Source organism: Camelus bactrianus, chromosome 13 (assembly GCF_048773025.1).
Source record: "Camelus bactrianus isolate YW-2024 breed Bactrian camel chromosome 13, ASM4877302v1, whole genome shotgun sequence".
In the NCBI taxonomy this organism is placed as follows: Eukaryota; Metazoa; Chordata; class Mammalia; order Artiodactyla; family Camelidae; genus Camelus; species Camelus bactrianus.
In genome coordinates, this window is record NC_133551.1 from 7,916,971 (window position 1) to 7,939,861 (window position 22,891).

The 22,891-nt window shown below is 43.6% G+C and overlaps 1 long non-coding RNA gene across 1 annotated transcript in view; it reads right to left on the bottom strand.

The window, feature by feature from the left end:
• Positions 1–22,033, bottom strand: part of LOC141579545 (uncharacterized) — a 50,023-nt gene extending 27,990 nt beyond the window's left edge. Inside the window, exons 1-2 of the long non-coding RNA XR_012511113.1 lie at positions 21,873–22,033; positions 1,483–1,668 (exon numbers count right to left, since the gene is read on the bottom strand). This is a non-coding gene — a long non-coding RNA (uncharacterized LOC141579545). The remainder of the gene's footprint in view (positions 1–1,482; positions 1,669–21,872) is intronic.
• Between the last annotated feature and the right edge of the window lie 858 nt (positions 22,034–22,891).

Genomic DNA, 22,891 nt, shown 5'->3' on the forward strand with positions numbered 1-22,891 from the left:
AGACAGACAGAGAGACTCCACGAAAAGGGGAACAAAGAAAATTTCCTGTGCAGAACCCTCTTCTAGTCAGGGAAGAAAACCGCCACTGAGACGTGTGAAGAGGCAGGTGGTTTCGGGCTGTTTCCTGGATTCCATGAAAAGTCCCACCAAGAGAGAGGGTAGAACTATAAATAATAAAAGAAAAAAGCATGCATGCTTGAAAAACATATCTACAATATGTACTTTCTAAAGAATAGATTCAAATCAGCAGGGCCCAATAACACAATCCTTGGGTATTTACAGAAGTGAGAATCCCATCTCCAAACCACAAGGCATCCCTTAGAAGCACTGAGAGTCTTCACGGGGCGGTCATAAAGCCGTCACCTCAAAAGCTATGCTCTCCTGCACTTACGAGGAACGAGCAGCTGTGCTAGGGCTGCCCACGTGCGTCACTTACCCACCCCAGCACCTCTACGGGGGGGACGCCTAGTGAGCCCCATCTCTGCAGGACAGAAAACTAGTCCGAGAGACGCTAAGCCGGCCTACCAGTTCTCCATCTCACAGGACTTGTCATTCCAGAGCAGGACTCGAACTAGGACCCACGTTTTTAATCACGGTTCTACCGTGATTTGTGTGCTTATTTTGTGTATAATACATTTGTTTCTGGCATGAAAGGACATTTAATAAATGATCGGTTGTCTTGTCTATCTCATTAGCTCACAATCTTTATATTTTTGAATTGTACTCTTTTCCCCTGGAGAAAGGAACGGAAAGAGCAGTGGTCAGAATGTGCTGGGGCTCTATTCTTTATCTGTTACCTCATCTCATCCAAGTCCCCAACCAGGGAGAAGGATCAAATGACCTCCTCATCTTTAAAAGAGTGGTCTCCAGTGATGGTGACTTACTCAATTCCAAAACCAAGTCTGGGGGAAGGGCACATGCAGCAACCAGAGCAGTATCATGTGTAGGAAGGTGAAAAGAGCTCAGGGGGTCAGCCTGATTTAATTTCAATAGATAAAAGAATACCACACACTAAAAATACTAGCATGCAATGGATTGGTTCTTTCTTGACATCTAGCAAGTTTCCACAGCCCACATGTAACATTCTCGTGAACTAGTGAAAGGAAGAGTCCACAGATAGGGAAAATCAATGCCACAGGTAGGCTGAAACCCAGGCTGGAAGAAAGGAAGAGAAAGGGCATAGTTAAGAAAAGGGGAAAGTCTGGGAAAAAGATATCATCACAAGGACTCTCAAGCATCATTCAGCAATCATAAAATCATTCATTAAAGAAAGAGTTACTTAGGTCCTATTTTGTGCAAGATTTTACAGAGGGCAAAGAAAGACCGCAGCGTCCATTGTAGCAGCAAGTGGTGGGGCTATAATACAGTTCTGATTCCGGTACCTTGCACACTTTTACTCAGTATAAAGGGAAAAAATAAAGTAAAATAATACTATGTAAACTCTACACATTGTTGAAAAAAAATTAAAGAAGACCTAAATACCTGGACAGACACACCACGCACATTCCTGGATCAGATGACAGCGCTCTTGGAATGTCAGTGCTCCACAGAGCAATCCACATATTCAACGTGGTCTCTATCACAATCCCAGTGGGCTCCTCTGCAGTAACTGACTAGCTGCTGCTACAATTCATATGGGAATTCGAGGGTCTCAGTAACCAAAACGTACTTGAAAAAGAAGAACAACGTGAGAGGACTTGTAATTCTCAATTTCAAACCTTACAACTGTATCTCCAGGTGAGATTAGAGGCCATTTTAAGTTATTACTGTGTTTATCCTTATTTTATAAATTCTCTACAACGAATATAACTGTTAGAATAAGAAAAGTAAAAAGTAAGGTTTTTTAAAACATGCACAACGATTCATTCATTGGGAAAAAAATTATTTTAACTATAAAGAGATAAACAAATATCTAGTGAAAAAGGACTACTTAAAAACAAGGGTGCATTTATATTTTTCATAAATTGAAAACTGAAAAGCACAAACACATCAAGTTTCTACGGAGACCTGTGAAACATATTAGTAGTTATTTTCAAAAATTCTAATTGAAGAATGAAAACTCAAGAAAGGGAAAATCGTGATTGACAGCCAACTGCAAACACATGGAGAGCAAAGGCCTAGAAATCCAAGTTCCTTTAAATCTGCTACTAACTCAATAGGAGAGGAAATTCCTCCCTGAGGGGACAGTGGAATCCCATGCATAAGAAAGGATACACAGTACAAACTGCAGTAGTATTGAGAGTGAATTTCTTAGAAGAATTCTAAAGTTACAACATTGCTGAAAAACTATAAAAACACTGACAGACAGATTAAAACACACAGTCATATGTATTATATAGAAACATATGAAGTCTGCTCCCATGTTGCATAGATATACAAACATATTTGTGCATTTATAGGCACTGATTACTTTATCTCAGATAGAATATTTCAACTAAAACAAAAAATCAATAATACACACCTCTTGTCAAATCTACTTGATAAGTTACTCTGCTATGTAACCATAATGTGTCTAAGATAGATCTAAAATTAGTGAAAAAGATCTTTGTATGGTTTCTTGAATTCTTCTCAAAATTCCAAGCTTAATTTTAAAATAGATCTGAGCAGTATTTCTATATTATCTTTTCCCTTGTGAAATGAACAACATAGTCTGTTGTCAAAATTCTGTCCTTACAATGATTCACGAGCACCGTATCCTCACAAAACTGCTGGACAGCAAGGCGCTATCCAGACACTGTCACCAAACAAATGAAACACAAGGAAGACAGTGACCCTATTCTGGAGGGCTTATAATCTGTGTCAACACCGGGTTTTCATTTGATTGGTTTGATTGGGTAGCAAGATGAAATCAATCAAGTACTTTCTTCTTTGAGCATTCTTTAAGTCATGACACTTTTCAGTGTCATGAGCAGGAAAGAGTTAAGCATGACTTGATTAGGTCAAATAGCAACAATCATCATCGGAGAGTGAGTAATAAAGAAGTTAACTGATAGCAATACTTCTGCCTACATGAGACCTAAAATAAATCTACACTGATATCCGAAAAGAAAATGAGGAGATGAGGTCACCAAAGAGAAAACAAACTAACAAGAAATCAAAAACGGAAACACTTTTTCATTAACGATTCCAGGAAGGAGTGGAGCATGTTGGTGAAAAGCACAGATGTTGGGGACAAACATGAGGGTCTGAACTCCCACAGCACTAGGTAGCTGTGACACTGATATGTCAGTGAAATTTTCTACATCTCAGTCTCCTATCCATAGACTGGGGACAACAACCGCACCCATCTCCTAGAACGGTCCTACGAATTAAGTTATTTTATATATAAAATTTTAAATAAAATACCTCAGATTTTAAATAATACCCCAAAAGCACAAGGAACAAAGAAAACAGAGATAAATTGGAGTTCCTCAAAATTTAAAACTTTGCTTCAAAGAGCACCATCCAGAAAGTGAAAAACCAATACACAGGAGAAAATTTTTTCAAATCATTTATCTCATTAGGAATTTGTATCTCCAAATGAAAAAAAAAAAAAAAAAACCCTACAACTCAACAATAAAAAGGCAACTCAATTAAAAGGTGAATAAAGGATCTGAAAAGGTATTTTTCAAGGAAAATATACAAATGGCCAAAAAGCACAATGAAACGATGTTCAATATCATTAGCTCTAAGGGAAATCAAGTCAAAACCACTAGAAGAAACCACTTCACACCCACAACAATAGGTTATAATAAAAAAAAAATAACAAGCACTAATGAGGACACAGAGGAAGCGGAGCTCGCAGCAGTTGCTGGTGAGGACGTAACACAGAGTGGCCACTTTGGTAAACAGCCTGGCAGGTCCTCAGGGAGTTGAACATTTGGTTTCTGAATGACCCAGCAATTCTGCTGTCTGGGTACACACGTAAGAGAAATGATAACAAATGTCCACATAAAAACTCCTACAGGAATATTCATGGCGACACTACTCATCACAGCCAAAAAGCAGAAACAACCCAAATGCCTATCACCTGATGAATGGGTAAACAGTGGCGCCCAGCCATACAGTGGAATATTATTCAGCAATAGCAAAGCATAGAGTACTGACCCAGGCCAAAACGTGGACAAACATTGAAAACGTTACTCAGTGTGAAAGAAGTCAGTCACAATAGACGGTTCCACTTACATGAAGTGACTCGATTTAAATGAAATTTCCAGTACAGGCAAATCCACAGAGAGAGAAGAGTGGCTCATTGGGGAAGGGGGAGGATGGGGAAGATGGGAATATCTGCTTATGCATACGGGGCTTCCTGTTGGGGGGAAGAAAATGTTCTAAGATTGAATGGGATGCACAATTCTGGGCATAGAGTAAAAACCGCTGTACATTTTAATGGGTGAATTGTATTAAAATTGTTAAGAAAAAAAGCACCTCGGGCCAGTACCTTCCCATAGTAAATGCAAATTGCTAAATTTTATTACAGGAAGAAGAAACTGCCCTCAGCATGAAAGCAGGAGATCAGCAAATGTGAGTTAACCGAAATTGGACAAGAGCATTTCACTTGAAACAGTTGCTGAGTGTACACGAAATATTCAGAAACAGGAAAATTAGTTTCACATCACGAAGAAGCATTCTGCTTCAAATGCAGATCAAGGATTCGGCAAGCCCAGCTGCTAGAAATGACCAGAGAAGAAACCTGGTCTGTAAAACAAGCACCAGAGCCAGCAAGGAAGTGGTGATGAGGAAAGCAGGCGGCGGAAAATCTGGAACAGTTTGCTACAAATAATTTCTCCACTGAAAGTTCAAAAATAAAATGAAAGTGATGTAATGCTCTGTTGACCTCACGTGAATGGGCTTCCTTCGGTTCTCGACTGTTCTGTAACCCCGATTGAGAGACTCAGGAGAATCAGCATGGCTCCTGGGAGTCCCCAAATGACTGCCCACCAGCACGCTGACCACCATCACATCTGCCAGGGTTGAATTGCAGAGAACAGACCAAATTCTGAAAGGAAATGTTGACAAGGGAAGGAAAGGCTGCAGTCAGTCCTGGGACAGAGACCCTCTGAGCAGAAGCCAGAAGGCTTCAGGTGAACTGCAGTGGCCCTTGGGCAGGAAGGGACCACGGGGGAGCATATCTCAATTCTCTCCTCTCTCTCCCTCGGGTACGAGAGAAAAAGCCTGCATACTTCTCACCTGGAACTGTGGCATCTGGCTGGCAGAAGTCTTACCAGCACGGAATGATTATTCAAGACTCTGTGTAAAAAGTTAAGAAATCGAGAGGGAGTAGGGAGCCAACTCCACGAGCCTCTCAAATGCTCCCATATTTATTGTGTATAATCAAAGGAAAAATTCATCAAACGTTGTGAGATAGTAAGGAGGAACTTCGGGAAAGACGGGATGAGGCAGAGATTGTAAAATCCACAATGAGTACAAAGGATTAGTGTATCTTTAGGGAAGTCATGGGGTGAGGGGAACAAGATACATTTTTAGATATGTGAATTACAAAGCAGACCACCAGACCAGCCAGGTCCTTGTTTTGGGGATAATAGGCTATCTAACAGCACACTAGCCCAGCGTTTATAGCTGAGGGCCATGGTCCTTGCTTTGCAACCAGCAGAGTGCTATCTAAAACCTCAACTATGCAAGCAAAGCATTGTCTCTCCTTTTTAAGGCAAGGAGACTGGTGTGAGGATGCACAGGCACTTGCTTGCAAAGCAGTTTCTAAGCATATGTTTTTCTTATCAAAGTTCACAGGCGGCTGGGGTGTGTTACAGTTTGTTAAACCAGTCATGGGCTTTCACATGGAACCATTATGGAGGACACCCTAGGATGACAAATCCTGCCTCTGGGTCTTTTCCTGCCATCTTCAGCCACTCTAGCAGGGTCTAGGCACATCCGTGAATAACGATCCTACAGAACCACCCACACTCTTAAATCCTGGTGCTTGAAAATTAATTTTAGCTCTACACAACTTACCGTAGAAAAGTTTCAGAAATAAAAGATATGATATCCCTTTTATATCTCATCATATTACTGATTTTTCTGATTGCTCTAAGCTGCTTCTACTTGGTAAAGCACATAATTCTACAGGTGAACTCAGTAATTTCCATTGGGCATATCTATCCATTTTGGGCTCGCTAACTTCTATTGGTCAAATATCGATACACTTAATTGATTTATTTGTTTATCAATTTCAGCCGGGAGGAGAGGGAGTGTCACTCTTTTCCTCAGCCCAACCTCAACTCTTTTCTCATCAACTCAGGACTCCTGAAAACAAAACAAAGTATTTGTTTCCCTTCTACTCTTTCCACAAACACAACAGGAAACATCAGCCTGGAGAAAGAATTCAACACAAATGTTAAAACAGAAATTTACAAACCTGAAGCAACTCCATCTCCGAATCATGATACACAATGAAATGAGAGTAAGTGTGTCAGGTACAAAGCATGCGTGAGCCTGACCACCTCATTTCTATTCTTCAAAGGAAGGAAGGTTTTTGTATTTTTTTTATCATTCTTTGTCATTGTTTCTGATTATGCCAAAAAATAGTTTATGAAATAATTATGCACTGCAATAACAGATTTTTATTGTATCAATTATAGATGGCATTCAGAGGGGATAGGAAAACCCAGCTCTGTAAAAAATGCAAAATTTCTTCCCCTGTTAAGAACACGTATACAAAATGCAACAGAGAATTCAAATTCTTGTGGAGAAGAGCAAAAGCCACAGAACAAAAGCAAAGTCATTACAATGAGTCGATTCAAAATTCACTGGACAAATATGCTCAATGCATTCAAAGAATTTTAAAGGCACACTGCAAACCATTCACTTAATGATCTGCAGGCTAGAGAAAGCATTTCCCTATTTAACAGACAACAGAAATCAATAAGGTGCCCCAACAAACAAGAACCAAACAACAATCAGGTTTTTAAAGGTTCTCATAAATCAGCATGTTCTAAACATCAAAATCCAGAAATTTTAAACATTCATTCAAACCACAATGAAACAAGCATTTCAAAAAAAGAAAAAGAAAAAAAAACCTAAGCACACAGATCATGTACATAGATTAATGAGCATGTCTTGTACCGCTGGAAGAAAGAACAGGTTATAGCCTTTTACTTGAAAAATAAAATAACTTTTAAAGATAACTGCTAAAACACATTTCATCATTCAAGTTGCATTCAAAAATCAGAGGCACTTGTATCTGATCAGAAAAGCAATTCTGAGTAATAGTATGTTACAATTCAGCGCCAGTTTGCTTTAGAAGAAAAAAGAAAAGCTACTGTTCCTCAAATCCTTCACAGAGTGTGAAGTGCCTCCCGGCCTCTTTCTCCTCCCGTTTTCTAAGCTCATGCTCCCCAACCCTTCTGAAACAAGTATGACAACCTCTTATTCCCAATATGCCAAATGACAAAAGAATATCAATTTATTTGTGTAAATATATGCCTACACCTTGAACTGGAGGAAAAAGGTATCAGAAGTCTATATGGAACTTATTTCTACCTTCCTGAAATCACACACACAAACGTTCACACAGACACAGACACATACCCCCTGGATTACTGGACACTTCAAAAGCTTAGGAATTCCAACTTCTAGAAGATAACTTTGTAGTTAGTTTAAAATACAATTCTGTCAGCTTTTGAAAGCCTTGATCATCTGCTAAACCATCCATATATCAAAGAGACCAAATTAGCCTTCTCTGTAGAATGTAATTTCCATTGATGGCAAAACAGACCCTAAGAAGTACTGGATCAAAGACTCGTGTTTATCACTACCTATGATCGTTTTTAAGCACATTAACAGATTCAGAAATGTATGTCTCAACAACATTTATTCTTATTGAAATAGCATACGTGTTCAATTGTCTATAAAGAGACTAGGTCCCATGATGGTGTTTAAGATCTATTTTGTGTATTGCAATATTTATTTTCAAGTGCAGACAAGGAGGGTGTGTATTACTCAGTTGTAGAGCATCTACTTAGCATGCACAATGTCCTGGCTTTAGTCCCCAGTACCTCCAAAAAAATAAATAAAAATAAGTGCATATTTAAAAATAAGAATAAAGTTATAAAAAATACAGACTAAAAACCACTGCAATCTAGCTGCTACAATTATACTAAAAAAACAAGGGTTTCTATCAAACACTGACTATATGCCAATCACAGAGACAATCACAAATCACACCTGACAACGATCACGTGTGATTCTCAGCAAACCTACTAAGTAGACACGGATGAGCAACCCGGCAGTGCGGATGAGGAGACGGATCTCGGAGGAGCCGTGGACGCTGACCGTCCTGCTCCCCGTGACACCACGTCAGCCCAGGGCAACCGCTGACAGAGCTGCTCTGAGGGGACACCCAGCTGCATGGAGCCTTGGGGCACTGGGGAGTCCCAGAAAACACTAAAAATTGTTCAGTGAAAAACCAGCTCATATATACTACATTGTGCCACATCCTTTAAACAGGGAACATGACTGAGACTTTTTGATGCCTCCGTGTCCTTTCCGCCATCATCAATTATTTGCCCTCTCAGCGCGACCAGTGATGAACTGGACCCCATATGAAGTGCACTCAGATGGCAGAGCATTTAAAGCTGTTTTATGAAGTTTGTAAGACTCTGTCTATGCCTCACACAGGCGGTCATCCATCACTTCTCACCGGTGTGGACGTACCACCTGAAATCACTCCTTTCTCCTTTTTAAAATCCCTTCATCTAATCCAGACTTTTCAACAGCAAAGCAGCAGCTCAACCACAGTGGACAGCTTCTCACCAAATGGACTCGAACAGCTCATCGGACTACCTGGAAGCCCTTTTATTCTATTAAGCCCACTTCCGGGTACTTCATCATTTTCTGATTGGTGGACTTGGCCACCGACTGGCCAACTCATAGAGCTCCCAGCCTCACATCCGGGGGTGAGAGAGGACCCTGCTGTTTGGAGAAATCAGTGAGGAAGGCGGACATCCTCCAGCCAGGTCTGCACGGGTAGAAGTGCGACAGTGTGCTCAGAAATTATACCGTTAGCATCCCTGGGCTCCCATGGACTGGTTTCACATTAACCAAACTCATGACACACTGATGCAAGAAAACCAGAAACTTATTAATGTAACAGAAGAAGTGAAACTATAAACCAGACTGAAATATCAGAGTTCAACCATGAGTACATTTTCTCCTCCACAGCCCAATCACGGGCAGGCAGTCACATGGCAACCATGGACAGAAGCAGAGCAGGAAGGGTTTGTAGATTAACTCAATGGACTAAATTTCTGTTATACGAACAGATCTACTGCCTAGAAAAAAATTAACGCTAATCACAGTGCACACTTCGTGGACAGTGGCCGAGTCATGACAGTGAGCACCTGTGTAACTCTCCTTTCCCTGTCCTTTCTGGGCTAACTGATGCAAAGTGGTACAAAGATTCAGGGATGCAGATACCTCTAAACACCCAAAGCCCATCTCTGGGAGCCTCAAAACCAGACAGCCAGGGTTTAAATACCAGCTCTGCCACTTACTAGCTCTGTGACATTGGCCAACTTACTTACCTTCTCCGTGCTGAAATTTCCACACTGTAAAACTGGGATAACAATCAAACCTTCCTTACTCGCTTGTTGAGAAGATTGAAGGATTCATTTCTGTAAAACTCTCAAAAAAGAATGTAGCACATTTTAGGTGTTCAACAAATGTCAACTTAATATAAAAGTGATTTACAAGTCTCCCTTCTAATAATATTATGTGTTTCCTGGCTAGTCTAAGTCCCAAAGAAAATCCTTATTTCTCCTTTTATAAACTCTTGGGGAGCACCCTCTCATTCCATTCCACCACCTGTTTAAACTAGGTAGGGGATGCCTCCTCCCCACTCCTCTGGGCCATGGTGAGTGCTTCTCCCTTCATACCCCTGGCCGCTGGATCACAGCTAGCCCTCGTCACACTAACAGGGTGAGGTGTGAGTCCGGGGAGACAAGCAGGGAATGTGAAACCATACCTTTCCCTCCAGTGTTGGTCACCATTGGGAAGCACCTGGGATGCTCAGCTCCATGTCAGGACAGCCCTGTGCATGAAGGGGCAGGTCCTCTCAAGGGAAGGCTCGCTGTGTCCCAGAGCTACCTGGGACAGGGTGAGTCTCTAATTCTGGGACACAGTATCATGAAACACATTTTCCCACAGCCCTGAAGTTCATGGAGAACGTGGCTTTATCAGTAACAAAGAAGACATTTATCGCCTGCCTACTCTTTTGTGTCATCTCTCAGTTGGCTGCTGGAGACAACATGCATATAAGTATTGGATCCCCTTAGGCCCCATCATATATGAAGTAACAAAAAATTCTGTGGCTTAATGTTGGTTCAGGGTGACTGTGTAACACTTCTGACTCTGCTGATGCTTAATTATGGGTATAGGAACTATGGAACCTCCTCAAATATCTTTCATCATAAACCAGCTTTTCTTGTTTTCCTGTTTCTTAGTAATTGCCAAAGACTATAAAATGATGGCTTCACACCAAACAGCAGCTAAAGATTTTGAGCCCTCTTGACATACCCACTGTGGTAAACATTTTACATAATTTCTAATTCTCACAATTCTACAAAGCAGATACCAATGTCCCAATCTCACAGACGAGGGAAAAACTCAGAACGAACTGACTCAGGCTCACATGGCTCAGTGGCAGCGCGTGCACGCAAACCCAAGTCAAAAAACTACACCCCTTCCTATATGTACCAAATGTCCTACCACCAATTAACACACAGCAGCGGGGTCAATACTCAGGGAACTCATTACACTTTTCAGCTATAAGGTTCTCCAGAGGCCGCTACTAGCTGTTTTATAAGTTCCCGGCTCACTGGTTTCTAACACTGGAAGAAAAGTCCGATTTTGCCACTGTTCACACATCAAGTCTGAGATGTTCACAGCGAGATGACAGAATAAAACTAAAATATAAGCAGAACAATTTTTCCACGTAGACAGACATAATGGACATTGTGCTATTCTGAAGCATCAAGCAAAGAAATCAAAACAAAATAACGTTGTTTAAGCCTTCTTTAACAAACAGGAAAATTAAGACGGTAAGAAGGTGCAACAAGCGCCACCTATGGCTAAAAAGACCTTCCAGGTTGCCAGGAAGCATGCAACACAAAAATTGCCTGAAGGATCAGAAACGAGAATCAGATAACTAAAAGCTTCTGTAGCACATACTGCACTTTGCTTCGGGGGAAGCGACGGTAACTCAGTATTTAATCTGATATTGCTAATAATCCTGAATATAAACAAAAGACACAGGCTCATGGAAACTCATCTTAGAAGAGGAAAGAATCCAGTCCAGCCACTTCATTTTACAGGAGGGGAGACTGAGACATGGGATCTGTCCTCCTTGCAATCGGCAACAAATCTCTCCTAGGCCTCATGTCTTGCACTGTAGCAAAAATGAACAGATCTGTACTAGGCCTATATTCATAAAAGTCGCGTCTGTATTTTTCCGAAAGTAGGTTATCTAAGTATCTTGCAACATACTTCTCAAAATCCAGGAAATCATACGTTTGTTGAAATACAAAAACATTTATTTACATAATAAAACAGCATGAGCTTTATTGTCTCTATTAAAAAAGTTACATGTCAAATCAATGTTTTGATCTTTTAAACCTGTTAAGAGTGCAGGAAAAAAGATCAAAATTTTCTTAAATCACAAAAGAGAGAAGCTTATTCCCTGAAAATGATCAATGTGGATGTCAGAATCCAACGAATTTAAATGTCTGAGTGGATGGTTACACGGCAACATGACATCTGAGTTCTAACAATACACATTCTGTGTAAATAATCTTCAAGGTCGTCTGCTTAAGGCAATTTAACTAGTCCCTGTCTCACTAGAATGATACAGATTTCATTAAAACTTCATTGTGCACTAAAAAATAAATGAATCCTTGTTACTTTAAGCCATATTCATATATATCATATATATACATATTAAATATGCATCAGTAATAAGCCACCCTCTTTAGTATTCAGAGTTGATCCTTCTAAAATATCTGTCATTTTGACAGCACATTTTTACTAAGCACCTCTTGGGTTCTTTGTATACAAGGCTACTAACTCTCACAGTCAGACAAGTTAAACGATATTACTCAAATTTCACAAATGAGGAAATGTACTTAAGCCATGAAAACAACTTAAATATACATCATCAGGAAAGAAAAGAATAAAGATTTTCTTAAAATATTCACTGACAATCTTTTCTTCCATATTAAGACTACATAAAACCAATTCAGTCTTTGTAAGTATTTCTGTCAATAAGGGCCACTAGAGAAAAACAAGTAACATCATCAGCAGTGGTTGGACTTTCAAAGCCCCCTTCTCATTTGCACTATAATTATTTTTAGTGTTTTGTTTATAGTGCTTACAGAGCACTAAAATACATAAAAATTAACTTTTTATGCCACTACCTGAGAATTAAACATCTGTGAAAATGTACAATTTTAATTTATGCCACTCTGTCTCACATTCTCACTGGTGTCTCCCCTTTGAAAGCCTCATCAGGCTGAGATCACTAAAATCGGCCATTTATGGAGTCACAGTAGTTAGGGTAACCACTAAACGGGAGGCTGATTAGAGGAGCAATTAAGAATGCATCCTGTGCAGCCTGAGTTCCAGCACCGAGCTAGCCACCGCCAGCTGCGTGTGATTTGGGACAAGCTGTTCCATCTATCAATCCCTCAGCTGCAAAAAAGGAGACACTGATAACTACCGTCAAACACCTGCTATGAAGTAAAACATGAGGAAAGTATTTTAGCCTTAGGTAGGTGTCCACTCAGAGCGAGTTTGGTCATTATGATGATGAGGATGTCTGTTAATAAATTGAGCTAGACCAAAAAGGAGAAATCACATTAAAGGAGAAACATTTTAAGCCAATGAACATTTCCTTTTGGATGGATTGCAGAATATTCTATTCATTTTTTTAATAAACCAAGTTTTGTCCATTAATAATAGATTTACAGGTTCATGGACAAGTCTCCAGAAAAAGAATTAGAGGCCTCTAACCTCTGAATACTAAGAAAGTAAAATTTAAAAAAAATCAGGGGGGAGATTATACCTCATTTGGGAGAGTATGTGCTTAGCATGCATGAGGCCCTCAGTTCAGTCCCCACTAACTCAATTTAAAAACTTTTTTTTTAAGAAATGGAGAATTAAAGCAAAAAGATGGAGGGATACGGAAATTTTTTAGAGACTCATCTCAGATTTAAGATGGGGAAAAAACCATCCATTTCTCAGAGGATATCTTGAGAACTATGTAAACTGAATCTGAGATGTTCAGTCTTCTAACATTATTCATGAATTCATATTACCAAGTCTTAAAACTACCTGATAACCCACAGTTGTGATACTGATCATAACAGCTGCCAACACGGATCTAGCTCTGGCTAGGAATGCTCTGTTCTGACATCTCTGCCCCTGAGGCCTCACCAGGCTGAGAGCACTAAATTCAGTCATTCATGAGCATCTCGTGTAAGTCCTCCCTTTGTGCTCTTCACTCTCCCCTCACCAGCCCCTCTGAGGGAAACACTGTTATCATCATCCCCACCAGAAGATAAGGCCACTGAGGCACAGAGACTAAACCTGCTCCAGGTCATATTGGCATTAAAGGACATCTGTATTTCTGCTGTTTTGCTTTTGACATAGGAATCTGAGATATCAATTCAAGGGAGCCTGTTAAATAATAAACTCTGTCAGGTCTTCACCTCAAAGAGCAGATAATATAAATTCCCGATGTAGGATGAGGCTGCCGCCACAAAATGACTCAGCTTGAAATTAATATCCAAGATGAAGCAGCGGATACACGTAAATACTCACGATTGTCAACTCCGCTCACGGGCCTGGGCCCTTCACTGTCTGAACTGGGGTGAATAGTCCACCAGTGTCAGGGAGGGAAGCGCGGATTTTCCAGGTCTCCCCAAGGCTTCACGGGCTATTTCCCCCCACAGACTGTCCTCAACAATTAAAAAGCTCTCAAGATTTTTACACCATGCAAAACTGAAATACATTTCTTCAGATGGAGCACTTTCTCAGGCTTAAAATTATTTTGCCTACACTCAGCAGGGGGGAAAAAGAAACAAGTCTCTGCAAAGTCTCTGATTCTCACCACTCACACTAGTAGAAAGGCCACTGCACAAGATATCTCTTCAGAGTGCAGGGTGAGAAGAAAATAAAGCCGCACCCAACCACAGGCACTCCCAGAGACAGAGCTCAGCAGTCTTCTGCACACTCACGTTTGTGCAGCCCTCATCACCATCTATTTCCAGAACCCTTCATCACCCCAGAAGAACACCCCTGTCACTAGCAGTCACTCCCTAACCCCCCTCCACCTAGCCCTTTGCAACCATCACCTGGTCTCCGCCTCTGCATGTGCCTATTCTGGGCATTTCAGATCACTGAAGTCAATATGTGGCCGTGTGTGTCTGCTTCCTTTCACTTAACATGCTCTTGTCAAGGCTCGTCCATGTTGAAGTGGTATCAGCATCTCTTTTTTTTTTGAAAACGTTAAAGTTTATTAGAGGTTTTTAAGTACTATCAAAAAGAGTAGAGTGGAGCATAAGTGATTGTGTTTCAAAGGGAAAAGGGCGGGTTGAGCAGTCAGAGTGGACTTCCCAGAAGAGGTGGCCTTTTTCATTTTCCTTTTTTCTTTTTTATTCACTCTTACGTCTGAATAATATTTCACTAAATGGAGATTCTACATTCTGTTCATCCATTCAGCAGCTATGTATGGACGAGGTCCAGAAGGATGAGTGTAAGAGGCGACTTGCAGGGTTGGCATTTAAGCAAAGGGCAAGATGTGCTTTCAAAAAAAAAGCCAACAAACAGAGGCGCAAGGAAATTCAGTGCGTTTCTGAACAAAGTGCATGCTTGCTTCGGCAGGACAACCGTGCAGGGCTGGGGCGGATATTGGCAGGAATCACGGCGTGGGAGTCAACTGAGAAGACTCCCCACTGCACGCAGCTCAGCCAAATCTCCTCCCTCATCCTGTATTGTTAGAGCCATGTTTCTAGGTTTCTCTTATTTCAAGTAATAGCACTTTAACTACATATGTGATCATCTGAATCAGACCACTTTACCTCCAAGGCACAGAAAATTATTCACTAACCGGAGCAGCTCCAGGACATAACCGTGATGGATTAGGGAGTCCTGCAGCATCCCAGCCTGCATGCACAAACCCCACATGTGCCCTGGTGATGTCCGGAAAATTAAACGCATTGGAAATATCTCACTGCTGGTACACGACATCTGCCCTCAAATTGCCCCAAACTCATGCTGGCAAAGCACTACTCAGCCCTCTCACTACAAAAGAAAAAAAAATGCTAAGAAGGCAAATTTAGGCTCTTCCATTGAAAACCAGCAACCATCAATGCCAGTATCTGAGCTGGAATGCTCCTGACTTCTAAAACCACTGCGCCGTTACTTTTCAAATGTGGAAGTCATATATGTATACCACGTAGATGATATTACAGTAGGATTTTTCTTTTCAAAATTTCCAGTTGCAACATTAGCACAAGAAAGTTTATGTTTCAGCTTTAATAAAATCAATTATCTTCCACTTTCTTAATTTTGAACCTATTATTATTTTATAAATGGAGCTATGCTGCATAATATAAACAAACTTTGAATTCTGCAAACAAGACCTTTATGACCTCACTATTTCAGAGCAAACTTTAATGATGTTTTGAGAGGTGGGGCCTGGGGTGCTCACTAACAGCTCTTTAAATACTGACAAGGATGTGCTATTAAGTAATGCAAAGGCTCTAACTCCACATTAGCTCAGAAACCAAAGAAACTACACCAAAGCCTTACTTTATCATTTTTAAATTTTGCTATTTTTTGGAATATTAAATTTCTTTAAAGATATGATTTTTTTTTTGAGAAAGCCAACAGCTGTATTAAATTTCCTCTCACCAAGAAAACAATCTTTATCAAGAATAAATACCCCATGGAAATCGAAATGACGGGAGGTTTCTAGCTAAGTGAACATGCAGATCTGAACAGAAATCTAAATCCTATCAGATCTCACTCGAACGAGCTCAACAAAGTCCTGGGCTACCCTGGAACTTAGCTCTTCTGTTCCAAAAGTTGGCTGAGCTAAGATCATCACACAAGGCAGGGAAGGAGAGAAGAGGAAAGTCCACCTGGCAGCCTCCATCTCTTTTCTTCCAGCCAAAAGTCGCCTCTCGGGCGACCCCGATAACAAGCCCTCCCCATAAGGAAATCCGGCATCCACACTGCCCCTGCCGTCCCCAAGCAGACTTGATGCCCCTCTCCCAGCCTGTGAATGGTCTTCTAGTGGCCCCCCAGTTGGTGGCACCCTCCCCTTCTTCCCCGCTACACACACACACACACACACACCCAGAGCAACGGCAGCCTTCCCAAATCACAAAGTTGACTACATCACCCCACTTCAAACCCTTCAGAGGCTCCCTGGTGGAATTCTACCTCCGCCCCCGACACTGCTCACCCAGCCTCACCCCAGTTCCCAGGTCCCCAGTGACCTCAGGGACCCCCTGTCCTGCTCCTACTTCCCACTTGCCTCCAGGCTCATTTTGATTGTTTCCCAAGGAAGACTTCCCTCCCTCCAACCTCCGCAACTTGTTCATCTATTCCTAGAACATTCTAGGCTAAGTCAACTTCTGACACTGCTAAGCTCACAAGAAGCAAATACATTTTGCTTACTAATGTGGGTCCACCCACTCTCCCCTAGACACACAGAAGTGCGCGTGTTATGAATAAATGAATGACTGGGTGGATCTCAAAGGGACAGACAGACCTGCTCTCGCCCGTCCCGACCCTTCTGTCTGTAGAATATCAGAAGCAAAACCAGAAGTACCTTTCCTGAGGGTCACTTCCTGCTGACACCCTACACTGCCTCCAGTGTCTGTTCAAATAAAACCCAATGTCTTCCAAAGCCCTTCACCCCAGGCTCTCTCCAGGGTCCTCCCAAGCAGGGGAACACTCCACCCTGGACCACACAGGGCACTCTCCCCAGGTCCCCACCCCACAAGCCTCCAGGTCTCTGCCCGGGCTGCACCTGCCACCTGAGCCACACTCTTGACTCCTTCTCCTGGCTAACACTTACTCTGTCCTCACGATTGAATGTAGAGCCCATTTCTTCCAGGAAGTCCTCTCTGATAATGTCCTTTAGGTCTTGGGAGGGCTCCATCTATAGCAACAGTACATGGTGACCAACTGGGTGTTTGCCCACTCCTTTGAAACCACGAACTCTTGGGGGCCACGTGGGAAGGAGTGAGAGATTACAAGAGGGGTGGGGGAAGCAAAAAGCAAAAATCACAGCCCAAGTCCCAAATTCAAGGATTCTTTCTCAGAAAAAAGTATAAACTATTTCACACGTGTGCAATTTGGCTACTATTTTTGTGGCTTGTGGACAGCAAGAGCTTGGTGTTCTAGTCCAAAACCCAGATTACATGCAAAGAAACGTATATATTCATATCCAAAGGAAACCAGAGCTGTTCAACAACAGTTTGCAGTTAGAATAGAAAGGAACTTTGATAAAGGCAATCTCTCTCTCCCTCTTCTTTCTTTTCTGGCATCATATAATTTTAGAAGTATTTGCGTGACTAAGAGATGGCTACAGCCCGTGATTCTGCACTGGAGTGTTTGGGGCTGAGGAAGCCCAGATTACATTCACTGCGTAAATGCAATCACACCAACACACAGATAGGTGCCGTGGTGGTGGAGCTGATGTTCCAAAGCAGGCAACCTTACTCTGTAAGAGAACTCTAAATAGAAAGTAAGAATTGCAATGTTCTGTACTCAATTTCATTCGACATATGGGTCATTAACTGATAGAATATCTTCACTAATGTAACCAAAAATAAATTGTCAAAGTCGATTTTCTTCATCTCACCGTTTTATGCTAACTTTGGATATCAAACCCTCACTCCATATGGAAAGCTCAGGCCTACGCTGCAGCAGTTACATCCCGTGGAAGAAAGTCGATCAAGGGAGAACTGGAGAGTTTCCCTTCAGAAGCTGCTAAGTGTGGTTTTGCACCTGTACGTCATTTGCAACCACGTCAGCGTCAAAGGAGTAAGACCTTACCTCTGTGGGGCGAAAAGCACTGCGGTGCTTCTGAACCATCAAAGAACACTGAGCTTTGTGAAACAGTCCTGAGGCACTTAAATCGTATTTTTTATGAAAGGCTCAAAAACTGACCCAATTCACCAATCCAGGTACAACAGGGAGGTACCGGAATTAGTAGAGAGAACATGCCCTTGAAGTCTGACAAGGCCCTGCTTGAATCCTGCTACAGCATTTACTAGCCGCTAAACGGACCAATTCCTTAACCCCTCTGAGAAGGCTTCCCAATCAGCAAAAGGGGGCTGCCACCGCCCACCTGGGAGGCATGGATGAGAATGCAACACGCAAGTAGGGCTGCCGACTGGTACCTGACACGGGGCCTGACTATATTCCCTCCGCTGCCCTTCTTCCCCTTTAAACTTGCACTGTTCCCCCTGGTAAGGGTCAAACCCCTGGAAAAGACTGCCCGAATCTTCTGTGTATCCCTGAATACATGCATTACACTTAGGAGGCCAGAAAAACAACTGCCTCCTCCCCAGTCACTATCAATGTTCTTAAGAGTCTGGGTATTTTTAACTCAATTTTTCAGGGAGAGTATTCCAGAACTTTGCAAGCACCATTATCCAGGTTGGCTCCCCTCCCAGTGCCCATCTATTCTCACCTCAGATCCTCTGTCTGATTGCCTTCTGTTCATTGGAAAGCGAGTCCAGTAGGGTGGCGACTCCCAAGGACGCCCTCCCTCCCTCACAGGTGAGTGTGACTACTTTCTCCCCACTCCAACTCCAGCTTCTTAGTAGTCTAACTTCCCGGACCCTGCAGACTCTGCATCTTCCCAAGACACACACGTGGCCACGACCCTCCTTTCAGATTTCTTCCAGGCTGGCCCTGCCCAACCCCCGGCCCCTTAAGGATAAATGGCATTAGTCTGAAAATCGCAAATGCCACAGACTGACACACCAAAGCTGCATGGTCTGGGCTTTCCTCCAACCAAGGCACTGCCCTGCCCCGCCTCAGCCTCAGTCTGCAGCTCTCAAGATGATCTAATTCACATGCGCGGCTGTGAACACCAGCTAAGAATGACGACTCCCAACGTGTATCTCTAGTCCGGCTCCTTCACCTGAGCCCCAGGGCCATAGAACCGAGTGCCTCTTTGAAGTCCTAACTTGGATGACAAATGGCATCTTAAAAATGCCTCATGTCCGCCATTTACTCTGGAATTCGATTCCTGGCAGGTACCTCCCAGACACCCCATTTTAGTAACAGCCCCAGCACCCACCTATGTGTTTGAGGTCACATTCAATTTCCAATGTTCCCTTCCCCAAGCCCTGCCCTGGAATCAGTCCTGTTATATCCGTCACTAAGCCCATCTCAAGTCTGGTTCTGCAGGGACCATGGCCGGAACCCCACAAGTTCACAGCATGGTGCACTGAGTCACAGTCCTCCAAAGGGTGCTCCCTGGAGGGGGAGGCATCTCCTGCCACTGGTCACATCAGAAGGCACTGTATTCTCACAAAGGAGGCCCAGGAGAAGGGACTCAAGGTTCTCCCGTGGTCTGAGTTTTGAAGGGCCCGAGGTGTGGGGGAACTCCTAATTAGCAGACACAGTTGTCAGTAAGCAGACGAGGATGGAGGAACCCAGGCAAGGCTGTTCTCACTCCGACCTCTGGGCTCTCGGGAGCCACGGGAAAGGCCTGTGTCCAGGGCATAGCCCGGCCATCACAGATCCCAGCCTGCATTTGCCAACCCGGACAGACTAGACTCCTTCTACTTGCGACATTTACTTCTGATCTGTTCCCCACCCACAATGTGATGGACTCATTCAGATATTCTCTCCTGTCTGAAGCGAGACAAATTCAGTGAAAAATGAAGTGTCCACATTTGGACCAGAGCATGAAAGGAGAAACAAGGCCTCATGTTCAGCATGATGGTGGTGGCCAAACACTTTCACCGGGTGAGATGAACCATGGTGGGGGTGAGAATCCAAGGTCCTAGGTCGGCCAAAGCATCTTCCTTCATAGTTGACTGGGGTGTTGGAGACTCACTCCCGCAAACTAACGACAAGGCCGACAGTGGTGGACGTCAGCTGCAACAGACACGGAGTCAGCTATTTACTGCCAACATGGGTTAAAAGTAAAGGCCGGTGCAGGGAGGCCTGCACGGCTGCTGAGGCAAACCACAGACCCGGCTCTGAATGCCCACTGGCTGGAGCAGGGTGGAAGCTACGGTCCCCTTTAGCAGTCCCTATGTCCACCAGATCCAGGTGAACCAGCTACTTAGGAGAAGGATATGTTTTCCTGATACTCAGATAAACCAGCCTCGTAAAGGGAACAAAAGAGTGGCATGGATTTTAGACCCACTTCTGCCCCTTTATGAAGGCAAAGTAAAGTAAATGGCACGGGAAGTAAAATGCAAAAAAAAAAAAAATTAAATAACAAAACGGTGACTGCTTCCTCCAACAGCTGCTCAACCCCGAGCCTGCCACTTCCTCACCAGTGACCGCCGGCCAGGCAGCGCCGTCACGCACGTCACACAGTGACAGCCAGGAACCGAGTGCCAAGCACGATTGTGTAAAAGAAGGAATGGGGCAAGATGCTGCAGAATTTGACTTTACAAGTTTAAATACTCCATGAAAAACATCCCTCAGCAGCCGCCTAAATGAATTCGCATCTCACTTCTTCAAAACAATCAAACAAATTTAATAAGGGCGCATTTGTCACCAAATATAAGGAGGACCAAACTGGTTCCTTAAAGCAAGGATTTTAAGAGGTATCAAACACCAGTGGGTGATGTGCTAAAAATAATTAGAAAATAAAATGATGACAAGGATAATACATGGATCAAGGCAGCTGTTAAGTTTTTGCTTTTTAAAGCGATGGAGACAGCACGGAGGGCGATCTAGCTATTTCCAATGCAGGGTGTGCACAGCCCACATTTTCAGACGCAACAACATGCTCACAGGGCAGTACAAGAGAAAAAGGAATAAAGAAAAAGGAAAAGAGGAACAAGAGAAAATTAGAAACACACAAGAACAAAAATGACTTTGACAGCACCTACAAGAATTTACGTGAGTGTGTGAGGCCAGGGACGCTGGAATGGTGAGACCCACCCTCACCTCCTGCTCCAGGGAGAGCAGGGGCCTGAGGGGAGTGGCGCTGCCGGGGGACCCTATCGTGGTCAGCGCCCCTAACCAAAACTCCACATACATGGGTCTAGGCAGGTCTTAAGCTACAAATTGTGGTCACATTTCAGGCTGGACAGTTTTACGCACTTCCACCAAGAGTAGCAGGAGAGAATTAGGCTCTGTTCCTGCACCAAAGCATTGTTTAAAAAATTAATGTCTGCGGAATAGTAAAAGCAACAATGGAGTAAAAGTGACTGGAGGAGAACGTGCTTGACCCGAGCTCACTGGCCGCATTATCTCACTGACGTTAAGATGCTGGCTGAGACCTTACGGTACCAAAACAGACAGACGCACCAGGAGGGAGGTTTAATGATCTGCTATATTTTGATGCCGGGAGCCATGCCTGGTACACGAGGTTCTGGGTAAACAATGGTAACTGTGTCAACCACTATGGGCTAAGCACATATCCAGCTACTCCTCCAAATCCCAAGGGCAGACTTCAAAAAGCAAAAACAAGCAGGAATTCTCTGGTGGGTCCACAGACTCAGAGCCAAGCAGTTGCTGAGCAAAAATGTCACCAGTGCCTCCTGTGACAAAAGAGGAGGCACTGGCCTGAGGGCTGGGGCAGGGCTCCAGGCTTCCACTGCTCACCCACCAGTCTGTCCAGGGGGAGAAGGTGGTCCCTGCTTACGTTGCACCGATGCACCTACCTTGACTGACGCCTGGGGGATCAGCAGGAGGTTACATGTGAGGTGAACGGAGCCAGCCTCGGTGTAGCACGGTGCTGGCTGCTGTGCCCTCAGCAGTGCCCAGGCTCCTAAACCTGACACCTCATCTCCAAGGAGCAGATGGGAGCGCGGGCATGTAGATCACAGGGCCCTGTGAGGACAAGAACAGATCATGGCCACGACATGCCTTGCCCCTTCCTTAAGCATGTCCGGGAGGAACAGAAAATTCATCCAGAGCCCGCTAGGCACCTCACGCAGGTGGGACTCGGGGCCTCTTGCCTATCACTCACAGGGCTGTCCTGGATATTCTTTTTATCAATCCTCTGGCATCTTCTCCTCCAACTTACCAACAACCAGAAAGTAGAATCTGATCTTAATTAAGTTCAAGAATCACAGAGCACCGCCTCCACAGCGGGCCCGGCAGCACGTGCCAGGTCGTCCGACCATCACCTGTGGGACCGCCATGAGCCCTCTCCAGACTCAAGGACCGAGGCCGTAGGCCGGGGGTACACAGATTCCCTCACTCTCCCCAGCAAAGGGGGACCACCTCTCGGCAAAGGCATCTCACCCTCTTCTGCCCGAGGGACAGCAAAATAGATACACGGGGAAACAGAGCAGAAGTTGGGGGGTTAGGCAGCCCAGAAGAGCTCGTCTGTAATTCCGAGGCAAAGTGGGGCCGTTGACTTAATCACAGAGACAAAGTGAGGATGAACATTTCTCTGCTCTTTCCCATACTCCGTGATACGCCTTTCCCTGCATAAGGAGTTCATTCGGAGGTCCCTGGCGGTGTTTCTGATGTCCTAACATGGCATGCTGCCTGTCGGGCAGGAAGAGAGGGCCTGAGCCGAACAGGTGCTGAGACTGGGAGGCAGGAGACACTGGCTCCAAGCCAGCTCAACCAGCGCCTCGTTCTGCCTCTCGGGATTCAGCATCTCATCTATAAGCAAAGGGATGAGACTGTCCCAGGAAACGCTGCCCAACAGAATTGAAATGAGAGCCAT